Source organism: Mesoplodon bidens (assembly GCF_964165515.1).
Source record: "Mesoplodon bidens genome assembly, chromosome: 1".
Classification (NCBI taxonomy): domain Eukaryota; kingdom Metazoa; phylum Chordata; class Mammalia; order Artiodactyla; family Ziphiidae; genus Mesoplodon; species Mesoplodon bidens.
The window spans coordinates 184857140-184884088 of record NC_138176.1 but is presented as its reverse complement, the minus strand read 5'-3'; the positions used below and the strand labels follow the sequence as shown (position 1 = coordinate 184884088).

At 36.7% G+C, this 26949-nt stretch overlaps 1 protein-coding gene across 6 annotated transcripts in view; it reads left to right on the top strand.

Moving 5' to 3' along the window:
- Positions 1 to 26949, top strand: part of CNOT6L (CCR4-NOT transcription complex subunit 6 like) — a 119778-nt gene that overhangs the window by 4936 nt on the left and 87893 nt on the right. Inside the window, exon 1 of one of the 6 annotated variants that reach the window (XM_081245162.1) lies at positions 14841 to 14862. The exons of the other annotated variants lie outside the window; for them this stretch is intronic. The gene's annotated coding sequence lies outside the window, so the exon portion shown is untranslated. Of the gene's footprint in view, positions 1 to 14840; positions 14863 to 26949 lie in introns of those variants that run through there. 6 annotated transcript variants of the gene reach the window in all.

Genomic DNA, 26949 nt, shown 5'->3' with positions numbered 1-26949 from the left:
TTAATTAGGGGGAATTGAAATACTTAAGATTTATGCATGTTTTACTTTGGGTAATGCTAATTAGGGTAATAAATATACTCCAAAATTTCAGTGGCTTAACACATGTAAGTTTGTATTTTGCTCACATAACAGTCCAGTGCAGGTGCTCCTCATTAGCAGGCTTGTGGCTTACCTCCATGTGGTAGTTGAGGAACCCAGATGCCCTACATCTTATGTCTCCACCATTCCCTGGAGCCTTGGAGCCCTGCCTGTTACCCACAGGACATTTCTTAAGAAACCCCAAAGACAAACATCTGCCCACATTTCATTGGTGATAATTTGTCACAGAGCCTTATTTGAATGCAAGGGGGACGGGAATGTAGTCCCTGGGAGGTGGGCAGCTTGGGGCATTTCATGATGTTATTTTAGATGGTAGCACATATTTGTGAAATTATGTCCGAAAGGTAAATTACAATACTAAAAATTGCTTTCCATCTTCAAAGCGTAAAATTGTGTGAAGGGGTGGGGAGTAGTGGGAAGAGAAGGGAAGGAGTAAGAGCCACAGGAGGAGAAGAAGGACTTTTCTTCCAAGGTGGGTTTGAATGACAAGTAAACGTCAGCAGCTATTTAAAGATACAGATTTTACAAAGACCATTACCATTGGATTTTATAACCTTTAGTGGGTCTCTCCTTTGCTATCTAGTTATTGATTGCCGTTGTGGTCTACTGGGTTCTGGCTGTTTGAGTTATTTCTCTTTGTACTTTGAAATCAGTTGACTTTGAATTTCAGTTTCTGAGGTATAGTTTCATGGGAAACATATTTTTAAATTTTCTTTTTTCTTTTGGGATAGAGCATTATTATTATTATTGTTTTAAAATATCATTTAGATGGACCTGACTGTGTTTTAGTGTTTTCTGTTGCTGTTTTTTGTAATTCTAAAGTCATTATAATTAATATTTGTGAGGCTTAACCCAGAAAGAACAATAAAATCATCAGGTAAACAACAAAGGCTCAATTATTAACTTGTGTTCATGTTTCATGATGAAAATACTACAACTTTCTTTGACCACCTGTACTAATACTGAACCATAATACATTAATTTTATTTATGGACTTCAATTTTAATTGAATTGCAACTTACTCTTTTACTGCCTAGGATTATTGTAATGTGAAACCTCAGCTCTGGGTATACTTTTATTTGTCTTTATTCTGAACAGTTTGGTTAGGAATCTGGGGAGTTTTATATATGTCTGTATTCTCCAAAAGGAAGATTTTTGAGTAGTCTGGCTAACTTCTCCATGTTAAGTATTTCTAACGTTTTGCATTTTGAAAATTAAAAACCCTATTTGAGAGCCTATTCTGTACCCATTATTATTCTTCGTTCTAAAAAGAAAGAAGTAGAAGAGACCCTTGTGAAGCTTATAGCTTATGAATAAGGGAAATAAAGCATATGATTTAGTTATTTCAAAACAATAAATGAACAAGTGCGAGTCACTACAATATAAACTGTTTACAGACATTCTGAGAGAGAGTAACGTAAAGTGGAATGGTGGGTGGGCCAGGGACTACTCAAAGTTGAGAGATTTGTTTTGGTAACAGCTTTTTTGAGATATAATTCACTTATAGAAGTAGCCCATTTAAAAAATATCTCAGTAGTGTTTAGTATATTCAATTTGTGCAGCCTTCACCAAAATTTATAGAACATTTTAGTCACCTGAAATATAAATCCTGTATTCTTTTGAGTTATCACTCATTCTTCCATACCCCTAATTATAGGTAATCACTGATCTACTTGTATTTCCATATGAATTTTAGGATTAGCCTATCAATTTCTGCAAAGAAGCCAGCTAGAATTTTGATAGGAATTGTGTTGTCTGTAGATAATTTGGGGAGCGTCGCCATCTTGACAGTATTAAATGAGTTTTCCTATTTATGAACGTGGGATCTTCCCATATATTTAGATTTTTAATTTCTTTTGACAGTGTTTTGTAGTCTTCAAAGTTTTACACTTTTTTTGTTGCATTTACTCTTAAATATTATATTCTTTTATGCTGTTGTAAATAGAACTGTTTTCTTAATTTCATTTTTGGGCTGCCCATTGCAAGTATGAAAAGAATACAACTGACTTTCATGTATTGATCTTGTATTCTGCAACCTTTTTTTTTTTTTTTTTTTTTTTTGTGGCATGCGGGCCTCCAGCTGCCGCGGCTTCTCCCGCCGCGGAGCACAGGCTCTGGACGCGTAGGCCCAGCGGCCACGGCCCACAGGCCCAGCTGCCCCCCAACACGCGAGATCCTCCCGACCGGGGCACGAACCCGCATCCCCCGCATCGGCAGGCGGACTCTCAACCACTGTGCCACTAGGGAAGCCCGTATTTTGCAACCTTGCTGAACTTGTTTATTAGTTCTAATAGTTTTTTAAATGAATTCCATCTGCTTTTCTGTATAACAAGGATCATGTCACCTGTAAATAAGTATAGTTTTTCTTCTTTTCCAATCTGGATGCATTTTATTTCATTTTCTTGCCTAATTGCCCTAGCTAAACATTGTTGAAAAGCAGTGTCAAGAGCAGATATTCTTGTCTTATTCCTGATCTTGGTGGGGGGAAGCATTCAGTCTTCCACTATTAACTATGATATTAGCTAATGGGGTTTTCATAGATGCTGTTTATCAGGTTGAGGAAGTTCCCTTCTGTTCCTAGTTTGTTGAGTGTTTTTATCATGAAAGGGTGTTAAGGTTGAGTTTTGAGGGAAGTATGAAATATGAATTAGAAAAGTGAAGATGCTAAGTCCAGTGATACGTGGCAGATAATGATGCTTAACTTGTTTGAGAAAGAGGAGCTAGCTTTCCCCCCCACCTCTTTTTCCCTCTCCCTTCTTTTCTCTCTTCCCTACCCCTTTCATGATCTCTAATTGTCTTCCCATTAATCCCTATACACATTTGGAGGGCCCTTAATCCTTTACTGAAAATTTTCTGAATAATTCGGGTTTTTTGATCAGTGGAGAATATTGTTTCTTTTGAAAAACATCAATTAAAAACAGTGCGGAGAATTGTTTTTTTTTTTTTTTTTAGTTTGATAGCTAGGTTGGAGGGGGACAGAGGAAGCAGAGAGAAACTAAATCATAAATGAAGTACTAAACATAGAGTTAACAAGAAGGGAACAAACCTTTGTGATAAAAAGTGTATGGTTAATGAAGAATTCCATGTTTACTTTGAACCTGGCTGTCACCTGACCTTTTTCCCAAAACATTTCAGCATCAATGGTTTTGCTTTTGTAAGTTTTCTGCATAGTTTTCTAAAAAGTTTAATAGATTTCTTAGGAAATTTTGCTCTGCAAGGTAAGTTTATGATGCACTTGATGTGGTGATTATCCTTCATTTACTTTTTGAAATTTTAATTACACAATTGCATGCAACTGCATTCTGATTAGGTAATTTAAAAAAAATTAATCATTTATTTTTGACAGAGTTGGGTCTGTTGCTGTGTGTGGGCTTTCTCTAGTTGCGGCGAGTAGGGGCTACTCTTCATTGCGGTGCACGGGCTTATCACTACGTTGGCTTCTCTTGTTGGGGAGCACGGGCTCTAGGTGTGCGGGCTTCAGTAGTTGTGGCTCACGGGCTCTAGAGTGCAGGCTCAGTAGTTGTGGCGCACAGGCTTAGTTGCTCCGCGACATGTGGGATCTTCCGGGACCAGGGCTCGAACTCGTGTCGCCTGCATTGGCAGGCGGATTCTTAACCACTGCGATACCAGGGAAGCCCCATGATTAGGTAATGTTAAAAAAATATATTTCTGTGTTTCATGTTATGTCTCAGAAATCAAATAACTTTGGGTTTAGCCAAGAATCTTTCTGTTCACAAGGCAAAAATTGATAAGTAGTAACAGAATTTTGTTTTGTATCCTCTTTTGTAGCAGGATTATTACTTTTCATTAATTTTTTTCAGCCTACTTTAAAATCTCATTATAGATAAAAATTTATTTCTAATTTTTTGAAGAAATAAGTAGTTCACTTTGCTGTGTGAGAGACTCATCATTCATGCTGAATAGACAGATGCCTGGTAATTGTGGTCTTTCATATGTTTTCCTTTATTAACAATAGAAATTGGTGACACAAAATAGAAGTTACAACACTTTATCTTTCTTAATAGTCATCTTTTGCAGAGAGAACCTCTCTCTGTAATCTTATAGTTTAGAATCTTTTTATTTTTCTCTCCCCAAATTACTTAGATTCCCTAAATGAGTAAAATAGTTCAGAGTTATATAATACCAGTTACAAATACTGATAAGAGAATAGAACTAAATTTAGGATATACCAACCTTAATGTCTTTCTATACACAGACTTTGCTGGGATCTTTACATATATATCCATAGCTCTTTGATCATAATGTTTATATTTAAACAAAACCAAAAAACTGACAAGGTATGTTCTGCTATAGTTCATATGTAGTGCAATCTGCTGCAAAATCTACATATAAATTCATGAAATAATATATTGTGAATTATGTACAGAATGATAACCTTGAAATAATAAGAATTTGAATCACCCAAAATATATCTAACCTATTAATAAATATTTATTAAGCTTCTACTGGCTATAAACTGTTAAATTCAGGGTTCTGGGGAATAAAAAGAAGTTCAGAATATAGTCTTTTATACCTGGAAGTGGAACTAATATTTATCAGACTACTGAGTACTAAGGACGGTGAAAGCCATCACCTTCCCTTTTATAAATATGTAATCAAAATTAGTGTTCAGAAAAGTCCTGTGAATTAGACAGTATGATTCTCATTTTCTAGCTGGTTAAGAATGTGAGTCTTTGATCCTTCACTTTCTAGCTCTTGGGAAACTCATTTAACTTCTCCATGCTTCAGTTTCCTCATCTGTAATAGGGAGATAGTAATTACTAATCCTTATCCTACAGGGTTGTTGGGAGGGTTAAATGAAGTAATGCCTGTAAAGTGCTTAAAACAGTATGTGGCATGTCTGAAGTAAAAAAGCAAAACAAAACTAAAAAAACGCAATATATGTTAGCTGTTACTGTTTCTTATTGTTAGGAGCCATACAAGTTAAATAACAAATCTTAAATATTGATCAAACTAATATTTAAAGCAAGATCTGTTTGACTCCAAAATATTTACTCTTATACTACTTACACTTATAGGGGATTTAAGCCTGGATAAATAGCAAGCAAGTGAAGGCAGAATATGCTAAGTGACAAAGAACATTAAGTGCTGTACCATATAGCAGAGTACATATGGGGTTGTAGCCTATAGGGATAAAGAGAGGAGGTGGAAGTTGATCTCACCTTTATAGTTAGGAGGAGGAAAGGAAAAGTTAATGGATTACTGCAGCATTCTCCTTGCTTGTTTCCCAACATCCATTATTCCTGCTTTAACTTCTTTTTCTTTGTAGGCATTGTCACCAGAGAAATCCTTTTAAAATTCTTTCAATATTGCTTAAATTCCCTACTTAAAATCCTTAATAATGTTACTGTTTTTTGGTTGCCTATTATGTGCTTAAGGGTAGGAGTTGGTAAGATTTTCATGTAAAGGGCCGTATAGCAAATGTTTTGGCTTTGTGGGTCATGTAAGATTTCTGTTCTATATCGTTGTTGTTGTTTGTTAAATAAACAATCCTTAAAAGATGTAAAACCATTCATTGCTGGCAAACCAAGATATAGTTTGCTGACCCCTGTGCTAGGAGATTTACATGAATTAACTTATTGTTAGAATCCTGGCAAAATTGATATTATTAATTCCTATTTTATAGTTGAGGAAACTGAAGCTTAGAGAGGCAAATTTGATGAAAGTCACATAGCAAGTAAATGACACAAGAGATTGAATTCAGATTTAGGTTATGGGAATTCCTCAACTTGTATACTTCCCGGTGTACCCGGCTGCTGCTTATTGCTTTTAGAATAAAACGGAGCTTTCATAGCATTATATGTAATGTCCATCATGTTATTGGCCTCTTGTACCTTTCCAGCTTTATCATTTATTACTCCTCCTCTTTCAAACATATTCTGTAACCTAGCCAACTGAGTGACTTATATATAGCGTAGTGTGTGCTTTATACATGCCTACAATACCTTATACTCTACGACCTCACTGACTTTCTTAATAACTCACCTTAGACGCTCCCTACTCCAGGAAACCTTGCCTCACACTTCCAGTCTTTGCTTTATGCTTTTTCTCTGCGTTCTCCTAGCATCCTGTGCATTCCCCTTTTATGGCATTTACTTTTATGACATTTACCAGGCTGTATTGTGTTTACCTGGTTTATGTCTCTGCTTTCTTGTTAGACTGAGATTTTTAAGGGCAGAGATATACTAAATGTTTAGTATATTTTAGGGGCTTAGTAACTGTTTATTAAATGAATGAATTAATCAAATGGCATTGCAGATGGTAGAAATTACATCAGCAGATATGTAGTAGCAGAAAGGTATGAGTCCAAATCAATAGAACTAGAAATGAAAAAGGAGAAATAAAAACTAACGCTGCAGAAATACAAAGGATCATGAGAGATTACTACAAACAACTATATGCCAATAAAATGGCCAACCTGGAAGAAATGGACAAATTCTTAGAAAAGCACAACCTTCCGAGACTGAACCAGGAAGAAATAGAAAATATAAACAGACCAATCACAAGCACTGAAATTGAGACTGTGATTAAAAATCTTCCAACAAACAAAAGCCCAGGACCAGATGGCTTCACAGGCAAATTCTATCAAACTTTTAGAGAAGAGCTAACACCTATCCTTCTCAAACTCTTCCAAAATATAGTAGAGGGAGGAACACTCCTCAACTAATTCTACGAGGCCACTATCACCCTGATACCAAAACCAGACAAAGATGTCACAAAGAAAGAAAACTACAGGCCAATATCACTGATGAACATAGATGCAAAAATCCTCAACAAAATACTAGCAAACAGAATCCAATAGCACATTAAAAGATCTACACCATGATCAAGTGGGGTTTATCCCAGGAATGCAAGGATTCTTCAGTATACGCAAATCAGTCGTGATACACCATATTAACAAACTGAAGGAGAAAAACCATATGATCATCTCGATAGATACAGAAAAAGCTTTTGACAAACTTCAACATCCATTTATGATAAAAATCCTCTAGTAAGTAGGTATGGAGGGAACTTTCCTCAACATAATAAAGGCCATATATGACAAACCCACAGCCCCCATGGTTCTCAGTGGTGAAAAACTGAAACCGTTTCCTCTAAGATCAGGAACAAGATAAGCTTGTCCACTCTCACCATTATTATTCAACACAGTTATGGAAGTTTTAGCCACAGCAATCAGAGAAGAAAAAGAAATAAAAGGAGTCCAAATCGGAAAAGAGAAGTAAAACTGTCACTATTTGAAGATGACATGATACTATACATAGAGAATCCTAAAGATGCTGCCAGAAAACTACTAGAGCTAATCAATGAATTTGGTAAAGTTGCAGGATACAAAATTAATGCACAGAAATCTCTTGCATTCCTATACACTAATGATGAAAAATCTGAAAGAGAAATTAAGGAGACACTCCCATTTACTATTGCAACAAAAAGAATAATACCTACGAATAAACCTACCTAGAGAGACAAAAGACGTGTGTGTATGCAGAAAACTATAAGACAGTGATGAAAGAAATTAAAGGTGATAACGAACAGATGGAGAGATATACCATGTTCTTGGATTGGAAGAATCAACATTGTGGAAATGACTATACTACTGAAAGCAATCTACAGATTCAGTGCAATCCTGGTCAAACTGCCAATGGCATTTTTCACAGAACTAGAACAAAAAAATTTCACAATTTGTATGGAAACACAAAAGATCCCGAATAGCCAAAGCAATCTTGAGAAAGAAAAACGGAGCTGGAGGAATCAGGCTCCTGGGCTTCAGACTGTACTACAAAACTACAGTAATCAAGACAGTATGGTACTGGCACAAAAACAGAAATATAGATCAGTGGAAAAGGATAGAAAGCCCAGAGATAAACCCATGCACATATGGTCACCTTATTTTTGATAAAGGAGGCAAGAATATACAATGGAAAAAAGACAGCCTCTTCAATAAGTGGTGCTGGGAAAACTGGACAGCTACATGTAAAAGAATGAAATTAGAACACTCCCTAATACCATATACAAAAATAAACTCAAAATGGATTAAAGACCTAAATGTAAGGCCAGATACTATAGAACTCTTAGAGGAAAACATAGGCAGAACACTCTATGACATAACTCACAGCAAGATCCTTTTTGACCCACCTCCTAGAGAAATGGAAATAAAAACAAAAATAAACAAATGGGACCTAATGAAACTTGAAAGCTTTTGCACAGCAAAGGAAACCGTAAACAAGATGAAAAGACAACCCTCAGAATGGGAGAAAATATTTGCAACTGAAGCAACTGACAAAGGATTAATCTCTAAAATTTATAAGCAGCTCATGCAGCTCAATATCAAAGAAACAAACAACCCAATCCAAAAATAGGCAGAAAGGACAGGAATAAAGACGCAGAAGTAGAGAATGGGCTTGAGGACACAGGGAGGGGGAGGGGGACGGGTAAGCTGGGACGAAGTGAGAGAGTGGCATGGACTTATATATACTACCAAATGTAAGATAGATAGCTAGTGGGAAGCAGCTGCATAGCACAGGGAGATCAGCTCAGTGTTTTGTGACCACCTAGAGGGGTGGGATAGGGAGGGTGGGAGGGAGATGCAAGAGGGAGGAGATACGGGGATATATGTATATGTATAGCTGATTCACTTTGTTATAAATCAGAAACTAACACACCATTGTGAAGCAGTTGTACTCCAGTAAAGATGCTTAAAAAAAAAAGTGGGCAGAAGACCTAAATAGACATTTCCCCAAAGAAGATATACCGATTGCCACCAAACACATGAAAGGATGCTCAACATCACTAATCATTAGAGAAATGCAAATCAAAACTACAGTGAGGTATCATCTCACACCAGTGAGAATGGCCATCATCAAAAATCTACAAACAAATGCTGGAGAGGGTGTGGAGAAAAGGGAACCCTCTTGCACTGTTGGTGGGAATGTAAATTGATACAGCCACTATGGAGAACAGTATGGAGTTTCCTTAAAAAACTAAAAATAGAACTACCATACGACCCAGCAATCCTACCACTGGGCATATACCCTGAGATAACCATAATTCAAAAAGAGTCACGTACCCCAATGTTCATTGCAGCTGTATTTACAGTAGCCAGGACATGGAAGCAACCTAAATGTCCATTGACAGATGAATGGATAAAGAAGATGTGGCACATATATACAGTGGAATATTACTCAGCCATAAAAAGAAATGAAATTGAGTTATTTGTAGTGAGGTGGATGGACCTAGAGTCTGCCATACCGAGTGAAGTAAGTTAGAAAGAGAAAAATACCGTATGCTAACACATATATGTGGAGTTTAAAAAAAAAAAAAAAGAGCTTCTGATGAACCTAAGGGCAGGACAGGAATAAAGACACTGATGTAGAGAATGGACTTGAGGACACGGGGAGCAGGAAGGGTAAGCTGGGACGACGTGAGAGAGTAGCATGGACATATATACACTAGCAAATGTAAAGTAGCTAGCTAGCGGGAAGCAGCTGCATAGCATGGGGAGATCAACACAGTGCTTTGTGACCACCTGGAGGGGTAGGATAGGGAGGGTGGGAGGGAGACGCAAGAGGGAGGAGATATGGGGATATATGTGTATGTATAGCTGATTCACTTTGTTATAAAGCAGAAACTAACACACCATTGTAAAGTAATTATACCCCAATAAAGATGTTTTGAAAAGAAAAATAAAGGGTATGAGTCCAGATTCAAGGAGGAGTGGGACATGGAGTTAATATCTGGTTAACTTCCAGAGCTTCAGTGGGAACAAGGAGGTGATAAGGCAAATTGGAGCATGATTATTATGGAGGTGTTTGAATGAGGAATTTGTCTTATTCTAGGTTTAATTCTAGAGCACCAAGTGTTTTTTTTACATCTGTAAATTGGGGTTCTCTTAGTAATACCTGAATTTTATGTCATAATATCGTCTAGATGATATTTTATGGGACATGGCTGTATAATTGTTTTGATTAATAGTTATTAATAGTTATTTCAGATATGGCTCTAGAATCAAGTAATTATCAATACTACTATTAAAGACTTTGGGAGCATTGAGTGATTTTGAGAGGCTGGTGGCAGTTTGGAAATAATTAAGTTTAATCTGGTTGAGGTATGCAGAATCAGTTGTGGAGATCAGTGTGGGAGGAGGGAGTCTCTTTCTTAAATAATTAAAATTAAAATATGAAGTGGTAAGTCAGGAGAGAGATGTGTCAATTGGGATAGAAAAGAAAGCTTTTAAGTGACATCAGTGGTTGAATATGAAGGAAGAAGTCAAAGATAACTGAAAAATCAGAAGGAGGATACAATTTGGGGAAGCAAATTATGAATTTTGTATTAGACAAATTGATTAAAATTGGAATTATTTCTATTTTTGCCTGAATTTAGGCACTACTTACTTTATGCCTGAATACCCTCAGGATTGGTTTTCCCTTCCTCCCTCTAATGCATGGGTGTTATGTTTGGATATGGGTGGATGTTTGATTGTATGGACTCTTTGGCAGTCTGGAGAAGTCTGTGGAGCCTTTTTGGAATAATGATTTTTAGTGAATGAAATAAATAAGATTAAAAAGGAATGTGTTATTTTGAAATACATGAAAACAATTTGTAAAGATTAATATATATATACCCTTTTATTAACGTACTTAGAGAACAAGATCTAGCAGTGAGTCTATAATAACTACCATAATTTTAAAGTAATATATATGTAGATGATATTTTGAGGTATCTGTAACAACTGTAATGTGATGTGAAATACAACTTGTTAGTGACAAAAAGCACAGGTGCTGCTAATACTATTATGGTAGGTTGTCTACGTCTAATTGAAAGAGATACTAAATTTTAATCAGAGGTTAGTGGAACTAGGGATATAATTTTTTTTCCTTTACAAATTTATAGATTCCTTGAGGTTTATGGACCTTAGGTTAATAATCTTTGCTGTATTGTCTCCTGGTTTCTGTCTACTATGCGTATTTTTGTCATATTATTCTCCTTTTCTTTGCAGATGGTAATATTTTTTCATGTCTGCTTTGGAAATTATTATGTGCTCTTTGTGTAAAAAAAATGATGCTAAAGAGCATAATTTTCTGGTTATCCTATCTCATGGAGATCAAGACTGTTAGTCGTATATACCCTCTATATAGTACCATTATCTGTTTCTGGGCAAGATGAACTTATATAACTACATAAACATACATAAATAGAATCATACTATATGCACTGTTTTTTGTTTTTTTTTTTTTGCGGTACACGGGCCTCTCACTGTTGTGGCCTCTCCCGTTGAGGAACACGGGCTCCGGACGCAAGGCTCAGCGGCCATGGCTCACGGGCCTAGCCGCTCCGCGGCATGTGGGATCTTCCCGGACCGGGGCACAAACCCACGTCCCCTGCATCGGCAGGCAGACTCTCAACCACTGCGCCACAAGGGAAGCCCTATGCACCGTTTTTTAAACTTGCTTTTTGATTTAACAACATATTATTGGCGTTTTTTCTATCACTGGATATGTTTCATGCTTTAAAAAATTTATGGCTTAAAAAAAATTGAGATGTATATCACATAACACAAAATTTGCCATTTTAAAGTGTACCCTTCAGTGGTTTTAGTGTTTTCACTGTGTTGTGAACCACCACTACTATCTAATTCCAGAACATTTCCATCAACCTCAAAGAAATCTCATACCTATTAGCAGTTCCAGTTTGCCCATTCCTTCATCTGCTGGCAACTACCAATCTACTTTCTGTCTCTATGAATTTGCCTATTCTAAGCATTTAATATAAATGGAAACATACAGTGTGTGACCTTTTGTGTCTGGCTTCTTTCACTTAGCATGTTTTCGAGATTATGCCATGTTGAAGCAAGAAACACTACTTCATTTCTTTTTATGGCTGAATAATATGCCACTGTATGGATATACCATATGTTATCTGTTCATAGCTGATGAACATTTGGGTTGTTTCCACTTTATGGCTGTTATAAATAATTCTGCTATGAATATTCATGTAACGGTTTTTGTGTGGACATAAATTTTCACTTTTCCTGAGTATATACCTAGCAGTAGAATTACTGGATCATCTGATAGTTCTCTGTTTAACTTTTTGAGCAACTGACAGACTTTTCCACAGCAGCTGCATCATTTTGCATTTCTGTTTATCATGCTTTTTAATGACTGAATTGTAGTCCATTTTATTGATGTGCTATATAATTCAGTCTGCTATTGATTGGCAAATAATTGATTTCCTTATTTTCTGCAATTATCAACACTAATGCAATGAAAAGACTCATATATACACCTTTGCACACTCTTTTAAAGGGTAAGTTTCTAGAAGTGGACTTGCTGGATTAAAATGATTACACATTCAAAATTTTGATATCTTGTCAGGTTGCCCTTTAGAAATATATAAAATTATACCCCTAGCAGTTGTGCAGTGGATGTCTATTTCCCCACACCCTTTCACATTATTAATCTTTGCCTTTTGATAATAGTCATGTATTTTTAAATTTTTTCTAGTATTTGATGATTAAACATTTTTTCACTTTTTTTAGTCATTGTATTTATTCTTTTGTGATTTGCCTTATCATGACCTTTAACCCCAATTTTCTCCTTGAGATGTTTACATTTATTTCTTATCAATTTGTAAAAGCTGTATTTTAGAAGCATTACCTCATTGTCTATTATAAATATTACAGAGACTTTTTGTTACACTTTCCTCTTTATCTTTTGACTTTATGACTTTGATCTTTGCCTTACACACATTAAAATTTTTTTATATAGTTTATTCTGTCATTCTTTTTTTTGTATGGTCTTTACCTTGCTTTAAGCTTTTTCCACTCCAGAATTACAAGATGATTATTCTTCATTTTCTTCTAGAAATGTCTAAAATTAAACTTGTTATGGTTTAGTAGAAGCAGCTTGGATTTTGTAGTTGTATTTACCTATGTTTAAATTCTGATCCAGTCACTTATTAGCTGTGAGGTGTTGGATGTTTCACACCTTCTCTGTACTTCAGCTTCCTCATTGGTAAAATAGCAATTAATAATAGTTTATATTTTTAGCAAAATTAAATATATAATGCATGCAAATAGTCTAGCACAGTATCTGGACACAGACTGGGCATTCAATACATGTTTTCTTCTCTCCCCCATTTATAAACTCTATCTTCCTTCAACCTACTTAAAATCTGATTCAGAAGATAAGGAGGGAAAGTTTCAAGAAAAGAGGGTGGCCCTCAGTTTTTAAAACCAGAGAAGCCATACAGAATGAGTACTGACTTAAAAGGGGATTGAAAATCAATTTAGTAATTTGAAGCCATGTATGTTTAATAAGAACATTTTTTATTAGAGTGGTAAGAGAGACAGCCATATTTTAATAGGATGAGGACTATGTAAAACCATGCAACATACCTGAAGGATGATATTCACATATGCAACGTGTATCCATCAATATTAATAATATCTTTGAGAAATAGTTGTAACTCTTCCTTTTTCTCTCATTGGTAGAATGTTGGTAAAAGGATAGGATTAGCAGTACTAATACACATATAGTATATATTGTGTGTATAAGTTGTACACAAACTTAGGTCATTTTTACTATTATTAGTTTACAAATTACAGTACTTGTAGCACATTGCATGATTAATCATCAACTTGGTCAAGAACTATTGCTCCATTCAAATTTTATTCTTAGTAGCTCTTTTATTGAATTTACACACATTTCTTCATTAAACTACAGTTATTTGTAAACACTGTTAAATATTCTTTGTGGAAAGCAACTTTAAACACATTTTAGAAAAAGATGGGAAATACACAAATGTTTACAATCTAATCATTGTTTACCTTTTGCTCATCTTTCCTAGACTATAAGGTGTTTAGGGCAAGGAACATAGTTCTAATAATTAAAAGTAATGGAATTTTGATAAATGTTTATAAAGCATTACATTTTCTTTTTTTTTTTTCTTTTTTTTTTTTTTTTGCGGTACACGGGCCTCCCACTGCTGTGGCCTCTCCCGATGCGGAGCACATGCTCCAGACGTGCAGGCTCAGCGGCCATCTCTCACGGGCCCAGCCGCTCCGTGGCATGTGGTATCTTCCCGGACCGGGGCGTGAAGCCGTGTCCCCGGCATTGGCAGGCGGACTCTCAACCACTGGGCCACCAGGGAAGCCCCTACATTTTCTTTTAGTCTTTTTGTAAAACAACCTCAAAATAAAGTTTTTAAAAATTGTTAATAAAACAATTCACTCTTCTCAAATGGAGAAATAACAGACATGCATTATGTGCAACTGGGTTTTAGAAAATGATATCAAATTTTATTCCTTGATTCTGTGATTCTGGGTAACTGCCTATTGTTCCTAGTATGTTGTAAGTATGCTGTCCTCATTTTATCAGCCTCAAAACAAGAAGAAGGAAATTCTGTATTGGTTAGCTCAGGAGGAAGGCAATGAGTTTAAGTAAAAAAACAGGAAATTTGTTCCTCTGTGACCTTTGATGAGTTTGTGAATTTGGCATTTTGACTGTGGGGTTGAATTTCAGAAGACTTTTATATTTAGTTTGCTTTGTTGCTTTTGCAGAATATCTACCTGCCAAGAAAAAATAGGAATCCAAGTTAAAGGCTCTGCTGCCTTTGTGGGAAATAATGGACAATACTCTTCCTTTTGCTGACAAAATCTGGGTATCTGTATTTTACAATGACTGGTTTTTGCTTTCACGTAGAGCCAAAGTATCCTTTTCCTGGAACCAAGCGTGACTCAAAGCCTTTGTAAGTTCTCTTTTTCTTCATCCTTTTAAGCAACTATTTTAGGAACTGTTTTAAAGCTGACACCCCTTCCCTTCAAACCTTTTCCACTCAGCACAAAGCACCACCTTATTGGCAGTCATTTGTATGAGTAGAGTGGGTACTCTCCTTAGGCATTTATTCATGTCAAAAAGTTAAGGATTAGCTCTGTTGTTTAATACTATCTGTTTTGGATCAGCGTGAGTCTGCATTGGCCTTTCCTTTTAAATTCTTTCATAATTAAGATGCTGGCACCTAGGAACCCTTTCCTGGATGGAGCTTTTCTTTGTGGCTTATCAAGTTTTATCCCAGACAGAGTTTAGTTACTAAGGCTTTTCTGTTTTATTTCTCTCTTTTTAATGGAGACTTGTAGATTTAGATATGGTTTTTCCAAATTCTAAACCCAGGTTCTCAGATAAGTAAAACTAGGTTTAACACCTCTTTATGTATATTTTGCTATGTATATCTAACGTCGGAGCATTGTGCAATTTGGTTCAGGTCAAAAAGTATGGGACAACTATTATGATTACTGTCAGACTTTAATGTTAGTCAATAAAACGTTGTATTCAAGATTTAATTAAATTGTTTTCCCAAAGAAATAGAAAAGCTAAAATAATTAGAAAAGCTGTTCATTATGAAAAGTGTTCTTTAGTTAAATCCTTAGTTTGTTGTTGTTGTTGTTGCGGCACGCAGGCCTCTCACTGTTGTGGCCCCTCCCGTTGCGGAGCACAGGCTCCGGACGCGCAGGTTCAGCGGCCATGGCTCACGAGTCCAGCCGCTCCGCGGCATGTGGGATCTTCCCGGACCGGGGCACAAACCTGTGTCCCCTGCATCGGCAGGCGGACTCTCAACCACTGCGCCAACAGGGAAACCCAAATCCTTAGTTTTTGATACTGCTATCATGTTCAGTTTTCTAGTAATGGAAACCAAATGTTTTTTTTTTCTTTAATAAATTATTTATTTATTTGTGGCTGCGTTGGGTCTTCAACGCAGGGGCTTTCTCTAGTTGCGGCGACCGGGGGCTACTCTTTGTTGCGGTGCGCGGGCTTCTCATTGTGGTGGCTTCTCTTGATGGGGAGCATGGGCTCTATGTGCATGGGCTTCACTAGTTGTGGCACGCGGGCTCAGTAGTTGTGGTGCACGGGCTTAGTTGCTCCATGGCATGTGAGATCTTCCCGGACCAGGGATCGAATCCGTGTCCCCTGCATTGGCAGGCGGATTCTTAACCACTGTGCCACCAGGGAAGCCCCCCAAATGAGTTTTTGAATTAGTGTTTAAATTTTCTTGATGCAATACAACATTCATAATTTATACACAGATGATTTTTTTTGCTTATGTAAACAGACTGAAGGCATTATATTTGTGTAATATTAGTGAATTATTTGATTTTACATACTGCTAGAGAGGCAGAACCTGAAATTAGAAGGTAGGAGAAAGAAAAGATGAAGTGTTTTATTTTGTTATGAAGTGTTAGCATGTTACTTCAGTTTTTTTCACATTTAACACGTTGGACTGAGTCCAGTTTTTCTAGTGGATTTGTTATTTTGAGTCATAGGAACTCTCATACTCTTGACATGCTTACTTTTTTTTTTGGCTGTACCACACGGCTTGCAGGATCTTAGTTCCCTGACCAGGGATTGAACCCATGCGCCCTGCAGTGGAAGCACGGAGTCCTAACCACTGGACCACGGGAATTCCCTTGATATGCTTACTTTTTAAAGTGTGGCTTATCTAGATGATCTGTGATCCTCTTAAAACTGCCCTTGCAGCCTGTCTTAGTTTGGGTCTGAACATATTTACTCCTGACTTTCTTTACAGCAGCAAAGATCTTTTCATTTCTGGTAGGTTTGAATCAACAGACTTTGCTGTGGATTCTTGTTTACTCTTCTTTTAGATTGCACAGACAACTGATTTAGGAGAATACTTTTCTTTGGGTACTAGTTATTATTGATTAGGAAATTTAGGAGAATGCTTGCAGTAAACTTTCTGATCTTAAATTGTAGACATCTTTGTGAATAGAGTACTCTTGCTTCTGTTTTTTCCCTTCCCACTTAACTTTAGTAGGTTAACTATGGTGGAGAAGAGGAATTCGAAGGAGAATTTCCAGCAGTCAGATATAGTGACCTTTGATGATTAGTATGTTAAGGAGAATACTGGAGAATAGACTTTGCATGTTTATCCTTGAACACGTGCCAGATGTATTGGATAGTTCCCTCTTGACTTCATAATAACGTCTTGAGTACACAACAGGGTGGAAACCTTGTTGTCATCCTGTGGCATTTTTCTTTCTTACCCTGGATATCTTACAACTGCCCTTCAAAGAGGGATGTGAGGTATATTGGAGTTAGGCTGATAGAGAACTTAGAGGACAAGCGTACAAATTTTAAAAATCACAAACCATTTTTCTTATTTATTTTGTCAGTGTCTGTATTTGTGATTGAAGTAGGAAATTAAAGAGAGGAACTGCTAATGTGAGAATTCATTAGACAAATGGGAACATTGTTCCCTGTGTTATCTCAAAGTTTATTGAATAGTAAGCTGCACTGTAATGGATGTTAAATTTGTTGTGCCTGTGTCAGAAAATTGAACTTTTTCTGAGTCAGTATGTACTCCATTCAGGTTACTGGATTCAGCATGTAAGGGTTGCGATTGTAATAGGATTTGGGTATTCCTGGGTATAGTTGATTTACAATGTTGTGTTAGTTTCAGGTGTACTGCAAAGTGATTTAGGTATACGTATACATATATTCATTCTTTTTTAGATTCTTTTCTCATATAGGTTATTACAGAATATTGAGTGGAGCTCCCTGTGCTATACAGTATGTCTTTCTTGGTTATCTTATAGATAGTAGTATGTGTGTATTCACCCCAAGCTCCTGATTTCTACCCACCCCCCCATGTTTCCCCTTTGGTAACCATAAGTTTGTTCTCTATATCTGTAAGTTTGTTTCTGTTTTGTAAATAATTTCATCTGTATCTTTATTTTTAAATTAAATTCTAGATATGACTTACTTCAGTTAGTATGATAATCTCTAGGTCCATCCATGTTGCTGCAAATGGCATTATTTCATTCTTTTTTATGGCTGAGTAATATTCCAATCATAAATCGTTATCCATTGTTCTGTCCTTGGGGACATCTTCTTTATCCATTCCTCTGTCCTTGGGGTTTCTGAGGGGACTGTATATATGAAGAAAAATGAGAATTGAATTAGCAGTTCATTAATATATAGGCCTTGTGCTGGGCTGGTTTAAAATTAAGACCTGTATGGACCTCCTACTCCTCATCTCTTCTGTTTCTAGGTCAACTTTGTGAAAATCAATTTGCCTAAGAATGAGTTTGCTGAGATTAGAAAAATTAATTTCTTTCACTCAGCAAAATTATTTTGAAATTTATCTATGTTGCCATGTGTATCAATAGGTCAGTCTTTTTTTCATATTCTGTAAAGTTTTTTTATTTTAATTTTTATTCTTTTAACCTTTTTTCAAAAAAAATTGAAGTATAGTTAATTTCCAGTGTTGTATATGCTTCAGGTGTACAGCAAAGTGATTTATATACAGCAAAGTGATTTATATATATAAATTCTTTTCCATTATAGGTTATTATATGATACTGAATATAGTTCCCTGTGCTACATATATGGGGGTCTTTGTTGTTATTTGTTTTTTTTTTTTTTTTTCTTTTTGCGGTATGCGGGCCTCTCACTCTTGTGGCCTCTCCCGTTGCGGAGCACAGGCTCCGGATGCGCAGGCCCAGCGGCCATGGCTCACGGGCCCAGCCGCTCCGCGGCATATGGGATCCTCCCAGACCGGGGCACGAACCCGTATCCCCTGCATCGGCAGGCGGACTCTCAACCACTGCGCCACCAGGGAGGCCCGTTATTTGTTTTATATATAGTGGTGTGTATATGTTGATCCTAAACTCCTAATTTATCTCCCTGCTCCCCTTTCTATCCCCTTCGTTTTCTCTGTTTGTGAGTCTATTTCTGTTTTGTAAATAAGTTCATTTGTATCAGTTTTTTAGATTCCACATATAATTGATATCATATGATACTTGCCTTTCTCTGTCTGACTTAACTTAATATGATAATTTCTAGGTCCATCCATGTTGCTGCAAATGGCATTATTTCATTCTTTATTTTTTTATTAGACTATAGTTGCTTTACAGTGTTGTGTTAGTTTCTTGTGTATAGCAAAGTGAATCAGTTATACGTAAACATATATCCACTCTTTTTCAGATTTCCTTCCCATTTATTTCATTCTTTCTTATGGCTGAGTAATATTCTATTGTATATATGTACCATTTCTTCTTTTTTTAAATTTTTTAATTTAATTTTATTTTTTATACAGCAGGTTCTTATTAGTTATCCATTTTATACATATTAGTGTATACATGTCAATCCCAATCTCCCAATTCATCACACCACCACCCCCGACATTTCCCCCCTTGGTGCCCATACGTTTGTTCTCTATGTCTTTGTCTCTATTTCTGCCCTGCAAACCGGTTCATCTGTACCATTTTTCTAGGTTCCACATATATGTGTTAATATACAATATTTGTTTTTCTCTTTCTGACTGACTTCATTCTGGATGACAGTCTCTAGATCCATCCAGGTCTCTACAAATGACCCAATTTCGTTCCTTTTTATGGCTGAGTAATATTCTATTGTATATCTGTGCCACATTTTCTTTATCCATTCATCTTTCGATGGGCATTTAGGTTGCTTCCATGACCTGACTATTGTAAATAGTGCTGCAGTGAACATTGGGGTGCATGTGTCTTTTTGAATTATGGTTTTCTCTGGGTATATGCCCAGTAGTGGGTTTGCTGGGTCATATGGTAGTTCTATTTTTAGTTTTTTAAGGAACCTCCATGCTGTTCTCCATAGTGGCTGTATCAATTTACTCACCAACAGTGCAAGAAGGTTCCCTTTTCTCCACACCCTCTCCAGCATTTGTTGTTTGTAGATTTTCTGATGGTGCCCATTCTAACTGGTGTGAGGTGATATGTCATTGTAGTTTTGAGTTACATTTCTCTAATAATTAGTGATGTTGAGCAGCCGTTCATGTGCCTCTTGGCCATCTGTATGTCTTCTTTGGAGAAATGTCTATTTAGGTCTTCTCTCCATTTTTGGATTGGGTTGTTAGTTTTTTTGATATTGAGCCGCATGAGCTGCTTGTAAATTTTAGAGATTAATCCTTTGTCAGTTGCTCCTTTGTCAGTTTTCTCCCATTCTGAGGGTTGTCTTTCATCTTGTTTATGGTTTCCTTTGCTGTGCAAAAGCTTTTAAGTTTCGTTAGTTCCCATTTGTTTATTTTTGTTTTTATTTCCATTTCTCTAGGAGGTGGGTCAAAAAGCATCTTGCTGTGATTTATGTCATGGAATGTTCTTTCTGTGTTTTCCTCTAAGTGTTTTACAGTGTCTGGCCTTATATTTAGGTCTGTAATCCATTTTGAGTTTATTTTTGTGTATGGTGTTAGGGAGTGTTCTAATTTCATTCTTTTACATGTAGCTATCCAGTTTTCCCAGCACCACTTACTGAAGAGATTGTCTTTTCTCCATTGTGTATTCTTGCCTTCTTTATAAAAGATAAGGTGACCGTATGTGTGTGGATTTATCTATGGGCTTTCTATCCTGTTCCATTGATCTATATTTCTGTTTTTGTGCCAGTACCATACTGTCTTGATTACTGTAGCTTTGTAGTATAGTGTGAAGTCCGGGAGCCTGATTCCTCTGGCTCTGTTGTTTTTCCCAAGACTGCTTTGGCTCTTCGGGGTCTTTTGTGTCTCCATACAAATTTTAAGATTTTTTTGTTCTAGTTCTGTAAAAAATGCCATGGTAATTTGATAGGGATTGCACTGAATCTGTAGATTGTTTTGGGTAGTGTCATTTTCACAATATTGATTCTTCCAATCCAAGAATATGGTATCCCTCTCCATCTGTTTGTATCATCTTGAATTTCTTTCATCAGTGTCTTACAGTTTTCTGCATACAGGTCTTGTCTCTCTAGGTAGGTTTATTCGTAGGTATTTTATTCTTTTTGTTGCAGTGGTAAATGGGAGTGTTTCCTTAATTTTTGTTTCAGATTTTTCATCATTAGTGTATAGGAATGCAAGAGATTTCTGTGCATTAATTTTGTATCCTGCAACTTTACCAAATTCGTTGATTCACTCTAGTGGCATGTTTAGGATCAATTAGTATCAATTTTGTTTATCTTCTCAAAGAACCAGCTTTTAGTTTTATTGATCTTTGCTGTTGTTTTCTTTGTTTTTATTTCATTTATTTCTGCTCTGATCTTTATGATGTCTTTCCTTCTACTAACTTTGGGTTTTGTTTGTTCTTCTTTCTCTAGTTCCTTTTGGTGTCAGGTTAAATTGTTATTTGAGATTTTTCTTGTTTCTTGAGGTAGGCTTGTATTGCTATAAACTTTCCTCTTAGAACTGCGTTTGCTGCATCCTATAGGTTTTGGATCATCGTGTTTTCATTGTCATTTGTCTCGAGGTATTTTTTGATTTCCTCTTTGTTTTCTTCAGTGATCTCTTGGTTATTTAGTAATGTATTCTTTAGCCTCCATGTGTTTTTTTTTACGTTTTTTTCCCCTGTAATTGATTTCTAATCTCATAGCTTTGTAGTCAGAAAAGATGCTTGATATGATTTCAGTTTTTTTAAATTTACTGAGGCTTGATTTGTGACCCAAGATGTGGTCTGTCCTGGAGAATGTTCCGTGCCCACTTGAGAAGAAAGTGTAATCTGCTGTTTTTGGATGGAATGTCCTATAAATATCAATTAAATCTATATGGTCTATTGTGTCATTTAAAGCTTCTGTTTCATTATTTATTTTCATTTTGGATGATCTGTCCATTGGTGTAAGTGAGGTGTTAAAGTCCCCCAGTATTATTGTGTTACTGTCGATTTCCTCTTTTAGAGCTGTTAGCAGTTGCCTTATGTATTGAGGTGCTCATATGTTGGGTGCATATATATCTATATTTGTTATATCGTCTTCTTGGATTGATCCCTTGATCATTATGTAGTGTCCTTCCTTGTCTGTTGTAACGTTCTTTATTTTAAAGACTGTTTTATCTGATATGAGTACTGCTACTCCAGCTTTCTTTTGATTTCCATTTACATGGAATATCTTTTTCCATCCCCTCACTTTCAGTGTGTATGTGTCCCTAGGTCTGAAGTGGGTCTCTTGTAGACAGCATATATATGGGTCTTGTTTTTGTACCCATTCAGCGAGCCTGTGTCTTTTAGTTGGAGCATTTAATCCATTCACGTTTAAGGTTATTATTATTATTATTATTAATTTTTTTTGTGGTACGCAGGCCTCTCACTGTTGTGGCCTCTCCCGTTGCGGAGCACAGGCTCTGGATGCGCAGGCTCAGTGGCCATGGCTCACGGGCCCAGCTGCTCCGCAGCATGAGGTATCCTCCCAGATCAGGGCACGAACCCGTGTCCCCTGCATCGGCAGGCGGACTGTCAACCACTGCACCACCTGGGAAGCCCTAAGGTAATTATTGATATGTATGTTACTGTTACCATTTTCTTAATTGTTACTGGGTTTGTTTTTGCAGGTCCTTTTCTTCTCTTGTGTTTTCCACTTAGAGAAGTTCTTTTAGCATTTACTGTAGAGCTGGTTTGGTGGTGCTGAATTCTCTTAGTTTTGCTTGTCTATAAAGCTTTTGATTTCTCCGTTGAATCTGAATGAGATCCTTTCTGGATAGAGTAATCTTGGTTGTCGGTTCTTCCCTTTCATCACTTTAAATATCTCATGCCGCTCCTTTCTGGCTTGTAGAGTAGTTGCTGAGAAATCAGCTGTTAATCTTATGGGAGTTCCTTTGTATGTTATTTGTCCCTTTTCCCTTGTTGCTTTCAATAATTTTTGTTTCTCTTTAATTTTTATCAGTTTGATTAGTATGTGTCTCGACCTGTTTCTCCTTGGATTTGTCCTGCCTGGGACTCTCTGTGCTTCCTGGACTTGGGTGGCTCTTTCCTTTCCCATGTTAGGGAAGTTTTCGACTATAATCTTTTCAAATATTTTCTCAGGTCCTTTCTCTCTGTCTTCTCTTTCTGGGACCCCTATAATGCGAACGATGCGTTTAATGTTGTCCCAGAGGTCTTGTAGGCTGTCTTCATTTCTTTTCGTTCTCTTTTTTTAATTCTGTTCTGTGGCAGTGAATTCCACCATTCTGTCTTCCAGGTCACTTATCCATTCTTCTGCCTCAGTTTTTCTGCTGTTGATTCCTTCTAGTGTAGTTTTCATTTCAGTTATTATATTGTTCACCTCTCTTTTTTTAAAATTTTTCTAGGTCTTTGTTAAACATTTCTTGCATCTTCTTGATCTTTGCCTCCATTTTTTCCCCCGAGGTCCTGTATCATCCTCACTCTCATTATTCTGAATTCTTTTTCTGGAAGGTTGCCTATTTCCACTTCATTTAGTTGTTTTTCTGGGGTTTTATCTTGTTCCTTCATCTGGTACATAGCCTGTCTTTCTGTGAAAGTGGTTTTTGTTCCACAGGCTGCAGGATTGTAGTTCTTCTTGCTTCTGCTGTCTGCTCTCTTGTGGATCAGGCTATCTAAGAGGATTGTGCAAGCTTTCTGATGGGAGGGACTGGTGGTGGGTAGAGCTTGGTGTTACTCTGGTGGGCAGAGCTCAGTAAAACTTTAATCTGCTTGTCTGCTGATGGGTGGGGCTGGGTTCCCTCCCTGTTGGTTGTTCGGCCTGAGGCGACCCAACACTGGAGCCTACCCTGCTCTTTGGGAGGGCTCACGCCAGGGAGTACTTCCCAGAACTTCTGCTTCTAGTGTCCTTATCCTCACAGTGAGCCTCACTACAGCCACCCCTCGCCTCTGCAGGAGACCCTCCAACACTATCAGGTAGGTCTGGTTCAGTCTCCTATGGGGTCACTGCTCCTTCCCCTGGGTCCTGATGTGCACACTAGAGTTTCAAATTAGAGTTGTCTCTGGATATATGTCCAGGAGTGGGATTGCTGGGTCATATGGTAGTCTATGTTTAGTTTTTTAAGGAACGTCCATACTGTTCTACATAGTGGTTGTACCAATTTACATTCCTACCAGCAGCATAGGAGGGTTCCTTTTTCTCCACACCCTCTCCAGCATTTATTATTCATAGACTTCTTGGTGATGGCCATTCTGGCTGCTGTGAGGTGATAACCTAATTGTAGTTTTGATTTGCGTTTCTCTAATTATTAGCAATGTTGAGCATCTTTTCATGTGCCTGGTTGCCATCTATATGTCTTCTTTGCCAAAATATCTAGGTCTTCTGCCCATTTTTGCTTGGGTTGTTTGTTTTTTCAATATTAAGCTGTATGAGCTGTTTATATATTTTGGAAATTAAGCCCTTGTCGGTCACTGTGTTTGTACATATTTTCTCGCAGTCCATAGGTTGTCCTTTTATTTTGTTTATGGTTTCCATTGCTTTGCAAAATCTTTTTAAGTTTAATTGGGTTTCATTTCTTTATTTTTGTTTTTATTTTCATTATTCTAGGAGGTGGATCCAAAAAAATATTGCTGTGATTTATGTCAGAGTGTTCTACCTATGTTTTCCTCTAGGAGTTTTGTAGTATCGGTCTTACATTTAGGTCTTTAATCCATTTTGAGTTTATTTTTGTGTATGGTGTTAGAGAGTGTTCTAATTTCATTCTTTCACATGTAGCTGTCCAGTTTTCCTAGCACCACTTATTGAAGAGATTGTCTTTTCTCCACTGTATATTCTTGCCTTCTTTGTTGTAGAGTAGTTGACCATAGATGCTTTGCTTTACTTCTGTGCTTTCTGTCCTGTTCCATTGATCTATATTTCTGTTTTTGTGCCAGGACCATGCCATTACTGTAGCTTTGTAATATAGTTTGAAGTCAGAAAGCGTGATTCCTCCAGCTCCGTTCTTTCTCATGATTGTTTTGGCTATTAGGGGTCTTCTGTGTTTCCATACAAATTTAATTTTTTTCTAGTTCCATAAAAAATGCACTTGGTAATTTGATAGGGATTGCATTGAACCTGTAGATTGCCTTGGGTAGTATGGTCATTTTAACAATATTGATTCTTCCAATCCAAGAACATGGTGTGTCTTTCCATCTATTGTGTCCTCTAATTTCTTTCATCAGTGTCTTATAGGTTTTGGAGTACAGGTCTTTTGCCTCCTTAGGTAGGTTTATTCCTAGGTATTTTATTCTTTTTGATGCAGTGGTAAATGGGATTGTTTCGTTAGTTTCTCTCTGGTATTTTGTTGTTTGTGTATAGAAGTGCAGCAAATTTCTGTGTATTATTTTTGTATCCAGCAACGTTACCAAAGTCATTGATGAGCTCTAGTAGTTTTCTGGTAGCATCTTTAGGATTTTCTATGTATAGCATTGTGTCATCTGCAAACAGTGAGAGTTTTACTTTTTCTTTTCCAGCTTGGGTTCCTTTTATTTCTTTGTCTTGTCTGATTGCTGTGGCTAGGACTTCCAAACCTATGTTGAATAAAAGTGGTGAGAGTGGGCATCATTGTTTTCTTCCTAATCTTAGAGGAAGTGCTTTAAGCTTTTCACTCTTGAGTATGATGTTAGCTGTGGGTTTGTCATATATGGCCTTTATTATGTTGAGGTATGTTCCTTCTATGCCCACTTTCTGAGAGTCTTTATCATAAATTGATGTTGAATTTCATCAAAAACTTTTTCTGCATATATTGTTGATCATATGTTTTTTTTGTTCTTCAGTTTGTTAATATGGTGTATCATGCTGATTGATTTGCAGATACTGAAAATCCTTGCATCCCTGGAATAAATCCCACTTGATCATGGTGTATGATCCTTTTAATTTATTGTTGGATTTAGCTTGCTAGGTGAGGGTATCTGCATTTATGTTCATCAGTGATATTGGCCTGTGATTTGTGTGTGTGTGTGTGTGTGTGATAGCTTTATGGCTTTGGTATCAGGGTGATAGTGGCCTCATAGAACCTTCTTCTGGAATTTTTTTTGAGATAGTTTCAGAAGGATAGATGTTAAATCTTCTGTAAATGTTTGATAGAATTCTCCTGAAGCCATCTGGTCCTGAACTTCTGTTTGTTGAGAGTTTTAAAATTACTGATTCAATCTCAGTACTGGCAATTGCTCTGTTTGTATTTTCTGTTTCTTTTTGGTTCATTCCTGGGAGCTTGTACCTTTCTAATAATTTGTCCATTTCTTCTAGGTTGTCCATTTTATTAGCATAGTAGTTGCTCATAGTAGTCTCTTATGATTCTTTGTATTTCTGTGGTGTCGGTTGTAACTTCTCCTTCTTCATTTCTGATTTTACTGATTTGGGCCCTCTCCCTTTTTTCTAGATGAGTCTGGCTAAAGGTTTATCAGTTTTGTTTATCTTTTCAAAGAACCAGCTTTTAATTTCATTGGTGTTTTCCTATTGTTGTTTTAGTCTCAATTTCATTTATTTCTACACTAATTTTTATGATATCTTTCCTTCTACTAACTTTGGGTTTCCTTTCTTCTTTCTCTAGTTGCTTTAGGTATAAGGTTAGGTTGTTTTTTTGAGGTTTTTCTTGTTTCCTGCAGTAAGCTTGTATAACTATAAACTTCCCTGTTAAAACTGCTTTTGCTGTGTCCCATAGGTTTTGGATTGTCATGTTTTTGTTTTCATTTGTCTTTAGGTATTTTCTTATTTTGTCTTTGATGTTTTCAGTGATCTATGGTTGTTTTGTAGCATATTGTTTAGCCTCCACATGTTTGTGTTTTTTGCAGGTTGTGTTTATGTGTGTGTGTAGTTGATTTCTAGCCGCATAGCATTGTGGTTGGAAAAGATGCTTGATATGATTTCAGTTTTCTTAAATTTACCAAGGCTTGCTTTGTTGCCGAGTCTGTGATCTATCCTGAGAATGTTCCATGTGCACTAAATGTATTCTGTTGGTTTTGGATGGAATGCTCTATAAGTATCAATTAGGTCTATCTGGTCTAATGTGTCATTTAAGGCCTGTGTTTCCTTATTGATTTTCTGTCTGGCTAATCTATCCATTGATGTGAGTGGGGTGTTAAAGTCATCCACTATTATTGTGTTATTGTCAATTTCTCCTTTTATGTCTGTT